The sequence below is a fragment of the Malania oleifera genome, chromosome 11 (assembly GCF_029873635.1).
Source record: "Malania oleifera isolate guangnan ecotype guangnan chromosome 11, ASM2987363v1, whole genome shotgun sequence".
Lineage (NCBI taxonomy): Eukaryota > Viridiplantae > Streptophyta > Magnoliopsida > Santalales > Ximeniaceae > Malania > Malania oleifera.
Genome location: NC_080427.1, coordinates 56,397,065 through 56,404,165, shown reverse-complemented (window position 1 = coordinate 56,404,165; position 7,101 = coordinate 56,397,065).

Here is a 7,101-nt window from a genome sequence, read left to right as displayed (position 1 = left end):
GTTTACACTATTAATCGGGTTCCAACCCCTACTCTCTCCAATAAATCTCCATATGAGGCTCTCTATGGAAAGGTACCTAATTATTTTCTTCTCAAAGTCTTTGGTTGTGCTTGTTTTGTTTTGCTTCCACCTCATAAACATACAAAACTTGAACGTCGCTCTTGTCTCCGTTGCTTTCTTAGTTATGGCATTGAACACAAGAACTATTGGTACTATGACCCCATCGCCAAGCGTCTTCGCATCTCTCAGCATGTTCAGTTTTGAGAACACAAAATGTTCGCTAGTATCTCTCCATTTTCTTCCGATTGTCCCTCATACTCCCCCATTTTCACTGATCTTGCCATCGATCCCTCTCTTGCTTTCTCTTCTAATGTAGGTCATGCCAGCTCATCAGGTGATCCCTCAGCGTCTGCCGCTCTCGAACCTAGACTATCTAATGATCCTGCATTCACTTCCACTCCGCTTGAGTCCACTAGATTGGAGGTTTGTCGTTCTAGTCAGGTAAGGGCACCTCTTACATATCTTAGTGACTTTCACTATTTTTCTACTATTGACTCCCTTCACGAGCCTCGCAGTTATCGCGAAGCTTGTTCTATTCCTGTTTAGCAGCAAGCTATGTCTAAAAAACTTGACACACTTCAAAAAACTCATACTTGGGACCTGGTTGACCTCCCCCCTGGTAAGAGTGTAGTTGGAAACAAATGGGTGTATAAACGGAAAACAAACTCCAACGGTTCTGAAGTACGACATAAAGCTCGTTTAGTGGAAAAGGGTTGTACTCAGGAATGTGCCATTGATTATAAGGATACATTTGCCCCTGTTGCTTGTATTACATCCATTCGCTCCCTTTTGGCTGTTGCCTCTGCTTGTCGATGGCCTTTATTTTAGATGGATGTCAAGAATGCCTTCTTACATGGTGATCTAGCTGAGGAGGTATATATGCAGCCCCCTCCTAGGTATCCTCACTCTCTTTGTCAGGTCTGTCGTCTTCGTCGTGCTTTATATGGGCTTAAGCAAGCTCCTCGTGCTTGGTTTGCCAAGTTCAGCTCGACTATTGCCCAACTTGGGTTTGCTTCTAGCCCCTATGATTCAGGCCCTTTTTACCTGTCACACAGCTACTGACATCACTCTTCTACTACTTTATGTTGACGATATGATCATTACTGGTGATGATACTTCTGGTATTCATGAACTTAAGCGATTTTTATGTCAGCAGTTTGAGATGAAAGACCTCGGTTCTTTTCGCTACTTCCTTGGCTTAGAAGTGTCCCCTACCTCTAATGGCTACTCCTTGACCCAAGCCAAATATGCCTCTGATCTTCACGTGCTAGTCTCACCGATTGTAAGATAACTGATAGTCTACTAAAGCCCAATATCAAACTCCATCCTACTGATGGGGAGCTCCTTCCCGATGCCACTCGTTACTGATAGCTTGTTGGGAGCTTGATTTATCTCACTGTCACTAGACCCAACATTGCCTATGCGATGCACCTTGTTAGCCAGTTTATGTCAGCTCCTCGTTTTGTTCACTATGCAGTTGTTCTTCACATCTTACGATATGTGAAGGACACCTTATTTCATGGCCTTTTTTTTCCTCTCACTCATCCTTGACGTTACAAGTTTATTCAGATGCTAATTGGGCAGGGGACCCTACCGATCGTCGGTCTATCACTAGTTTTCTTTTTTTACTTGGTGACTCCCTTATCTCTTGGCGGAGCAAAAAGCAGACTGTTGTTGCTCGCTCTAGCACTGAGGCTGAGTATCGGGCCCTCGCTGATACTACTTCAGAGCTTCTTTAGCTTCGTTGGCTTCTCCAAGATATGGGAGCTCCTTAGCCCTCGAGCACTCCGCTTTATTGTGACAATCATAGTGTTGTCCATATCGCTCACAACGATGTCTTCCATGAACACACCAAACATATCAAGATCGACTGTCATTTTGTGCGTCATCATCTTCAGGACGGGACATTTCGCCTCTTGTCGGTTCCTTCGGCTGATCAGTTGGCTGATATCTTCACGAAAGCTCATCCACCTAGTCGTCATCGTGCTTTAGTCTGCAAACTTCAAATGACATCTTTGATACCACCTTGAGTTTGACGGGCGATGTTAGCATATCTCTCCAAAATACCCTTGTATATCTATATATCTCCCTTGTAGTCTGCCTCCTTCCCCTATAAAAGGATAGCCTTGTGCAGTTTTATTTGTACAAAAAGATTAATAAAATTTGTATTAATCTTAACAAAAGTGAATGAGTCCTTCCGGAAACACGAAAATATCGCCCACGTAAAGAACCTTTGTGATCAAGCGTTTATCTGGATTAGAAGTAACGAAACCAATATAGAGGGTTCCTTCCAAGACAGTGAGAAGCTCGATGGCACGAGGATGTGTGTGCGGAGGGTTGAGACCGTAGGGTGCGAAATCAACACGGTAGCTTTGTCTATTTATATAGAAGAAGTGGCTTAGCTATGTTCCAAATTTGAAGCAGTCTTGCTCCCCATATCCAAGTATAAAGCCATTGACTTTACCCATTCCGCAAGAGTAGAGACTTTATGCCTTAGTATATATAGATTAATGTAGAGACGGTAGGATACATATAAGAAAGCCTGCCTAATTAGAAAGTAGAAACTATACTTTAAATTGACAAATTATGAGGCACTGAGAATTGAAGCACCGAGTCAGCACGTACCGAGTCAGCACGTACATACAGTAGATTTTTTCATAGTAGATTAGGTATGTATAACAAGATATTATTTTGACCCAAGCAACCAAAAGAAAATTTTTAAAAAATATGATGCTTAGATTAACCAAGGAGATGTATTAGATTTGTTCCTATTCCCATCGGATAAACTTATTAAATGAAAATTATTTATTGAACTACTACAGCACAAAATAATTGGTTATACATGAACTAAAATGACAATCTTATAATATTATTCATGAAATTTATATTTCTAGAAAAACAAGATTCCCAATCCTACAACTTTTTGCTTTAAGTAGTGGTGACAATTACAACCTATATCTATTAAACCATCCAAACCCATGACAATCACAACTTTATGAGTCATAAATAGGTGATTCATTTATACCCATTTATTAAACGGGTGTACCCGCTTAACCCATCATCCCATTTAAATTCCTAATATTAATTAATATATTTAATTTATTATATTTAAAAATGTACTACAAAAAAATAACTTATATTATAATTTAAATTTTTATGTATGTAATTGTTCGATTTGAATATTTATATAATTACGTACATAATTTGACTTTATTTTTAAATTAATTTGTATGTCTACATGTTCGCAATTGCATGATTGGTTCGGTTTATATATGTCCGCAATTATGTTGGTATGTGATTATAGTACTGTCTATGTAGACACCCCATTTTGTCCGAGTCAAATATAATAGAAGAAAATTATTATTAATATTAATATTAATATTAATATTATTATTATTATTATTATTATTATTATGCATTCAACAAAAAAAAACAAAAAACAAAAGACAAAAAACAAACGAAAAAAAGACACCATAAAAAAATACAAAAAAAAAAAAAAAAAAAAAAATTGTTTCTTGAGACTTTGCTAGTTCTTGCACACTTGCATGCCTGCACAAGAGACAAAAGATTAACAGTTAGGAAAATCAACAATAAATAAAATTGTTGGCTGATAGATAATTAATGAGCCGGTGAAAATTGGCTGGCTGGGTGGTGAATTGGTTGGCAACTTAAAATTAAATACCTCCTTGAGCTTATAAATTGGAATTTAGGGAAAGAAAGGGGGGAGGGGACATTCAAAATATTGAGAGCAGGCAGTGTGTGTGAAGAAATTCGGTGTGAGAGCTATAGTAAGGAATTTGCAAGGTGTGAATTGCACACAATATTCATAGAAGCGAGAAAGCATTTCGGTCACACACAAAATCCATAAAAGCAAGGAAGGAAAATTTCACATTATGGGGAATTTGCACATAGCCAGGAGGTCATTCAAACTGTAGAGACCTGAATTAGGAACATAAGGAAATTAAATAAGAAAGGAAAAATGGGATTTTAGTAGGCTTCGTCGACGAACTTCATGTTCTCGTCAACGAAGGTCCTTATGTGGTTCGTCGCCGAAATTCAGAGCTTTTGTCGATGAAGAGATCCAGAACGAGTGAAAAATATTAGGCTTAGGGTTCGTTGAGAAGGCCCTTCTTTCGTCGACGAACGACCTTATGTGGTTTGTTAGTTTTGGTGCAACCCTAAGAGGGGGGGTGAATTTGGTGTTTAAAATTTATCGCCTAGGTCTACTGATTTTAACAGCAGTATAACACAGTCTAGGGTTGATCTATGCAATTTAGAAATTAAGCATACACGTGCAGAAAAGTAAGGTGCGGAAAAGTAAACAATACATGCGATATGTTATCGGGGTTCGGTCAAACTGCCTACGTCCCCGCCTTAACTACACCAGCACAAGGATTCCACTACTACTCACTTAACAGGTGGAGCGGCACCGATTACAACCAGGTCAATTCAAGGGGCTGACCTCAACCAACACGCCTTACCAGGATGACACATCTAACTTTCCTAACTAGGTCTAAGCCAGTCCTGGACTATTCAATGGGACTAGTCACTCTCTTCAGGCCCGCGCCTGGAATACAACCAATGTGTTTGAAATTTGTACACAAAAATATGCTTCTACACAAGAAGATATGTGCACTAGTACAGCTCAATCAATATTGCAAGCACGAATGATATGTAAATATTCTCAGTGCTCTAATGTGTGCTAAACACTCAATCAAGTATAGATTATTAGTCCAGATTTAGAGTGTATATCAAAACAAGTTTTAAAACACAACACATGAATGATACAAAATCAGATCAGGGTTTCAAATATGCTTAAGCAAGTTGATTCAGACAAACTCAACAAAATATTTCAACATACAAAGCACAATGTAGTTGTTTGAAAAACTAACTTTTGAAAGTGATTTTTGCACACAAAAAATATAGGTTTAGGGGTCTTGCAATGCCAATGCAAGAACCACAACCCTTAAAGTCTTCCCACACAAGATTTATCAAATGAAATCAGTGGAAGAACTTTAATACTAAAATCTCAAAGAAAATCAATCAAGCAATAATACAAGTGAGAGTTCTAACTAGTGAGATTAAGTACAATTAGTTTAGAAATACTCACAACACTTGAAAGATCAAGAAATATGGAGTGTTTGAGTGTTTTGGAGTAGTATAGGCTAAACTAGGGTTTTAAAAGTTGAAAGAATTTTTGCCTTAATCAAAATGCTAATCCTTACTAATTATGACAAATGAACAGATATTTATAGGCGAGGATTTTTTAACCGTTGGGGACACAATGGGAATAATTAAATTTTTTTCAAAAACCATTAAGAAAATTAACCCAGTTTAACCCATTAAAAATAGGTAAAAAATATTTTAACCTGCGAGGTTCGGGTGCCCATCATGATGTTTTAAAATAGGTAAAAAATATTTTGGCAACATTTTGTTTGAAATTGTGATCTATCCATAAAAACCTGTTAATTTTAAAACATTTTAAATATGTACGCACAACCAGCTCAAAAAAATTCAAAATTTTAAAGTAAATGAGCTAAGTGTAAATATTTAAAATCCAAGATCAAATTTCATATGCACACAAAGTTTTCAATTTTAAAAGTCATTTCAACCTTTTGGACAAATGTCTACAGAAAATTTGGCAGCATGCCGGGTGTAAACAGGACATTTCCCAAAATTAACCTACACAAAACTAATCATCAAACAAGCAGTATCTCAAGAGTTTAAGGCATGCGAGAACCTAAATCTACCAGTAGGCAATTCTCAATCACTGCATCCGCCATGCAAGAGGCTTTCAATGCAAACATGATTTCAATAGTATAGTCATGTAAGCACAAAAATCATGCAAGCCTGAATACTAGTAGATATATATGATCATAAGTGATGATTATATTTTTGCTTATGATCATATGTGTGCGGTAAGTGTGATCGTCATAACAAAACAAAAATAAAAGCTGTTTTAAAGTTCTTACAGACCAGATGTATGTAAATGAAGCATAAAATAAGTCAAATAAAAGCTAGGATTTGAAGAAACGGATCCTCACGATGCACCACTAGGTCTTCTTGTCATCGTGATCATCATCATCATCCTCACCACTCGTCTCCATCTAATGCTCCCCAATATCCTTGTCATTCGTCTCTCTCAACCGCTCACCGAGGATATGAAAGTTAGCCTGCACCTTAGACTGGAACCTAGAGAACTCGCTATAAAGTAAGTCAAGTCTAGCATAAGAGGAGGATGCTTGCTTTTTCATGGAGGTCCTGAACTCCTGAAATGATGCAGAGAGGTCGACGATGGCTGCCATGATTTCGGCATTGGACGGCGCATGGGGCAGCTCCTGCGGGATCTCCTGAGCTTCTGGGCCTCTCTCAAGTGTAGTGGGCAACCACACGTTGCCAATGAGCTCGTATCCCATTAATTTCAAAGTGGTGGAGTTGAAAATGTCAGAGGGCCTAACTTTCTTAATGGTGGCAAAAGTAGTCCTGGTAACCCTCTCCTTAACAAATAATATAGACAAGATACCACCGTAAGGCAATATGATCCTCTTCCCAATGGTCTTAACAAACATCCATCGTAGGGTCAGCCTGGGGAGATCTAACTTCTTTCTTGGGAATAGGCACCACATCACAAAGCAGTCTAAATAAGATATGTTGTCCCTAGATCTTGACTTTGGCAGTATATTATATGAAATCAGGTGGTGTACTACCTTTGCCTCAAAATTCAATGATCTGTAGCTAGGAGTGTGTGCCAAGTCAGCTATAGGATTCATCATAACAAGATTGACGAAGGTGCTTACCGTGAAATCCTGCTCACCAATCTAGGTGGAGGATGAATCGGGACAGATAAAGTCGCCATGCTGGATTTGAAACGTCTCCGCCAGGTAAAAGTCATCAAAGTAGAGGTCAGTCTCGAGTACCTTAGAGTAGTAGCCTTGGCCATCTTGTGCAAGATTGGCATAAAACAGCGGGGTGAGTAGAGGATACATCTCCCTAGGCTGGAAAGTGATGCACTCGTACCACCCCTGGTACCGAAACATGTCC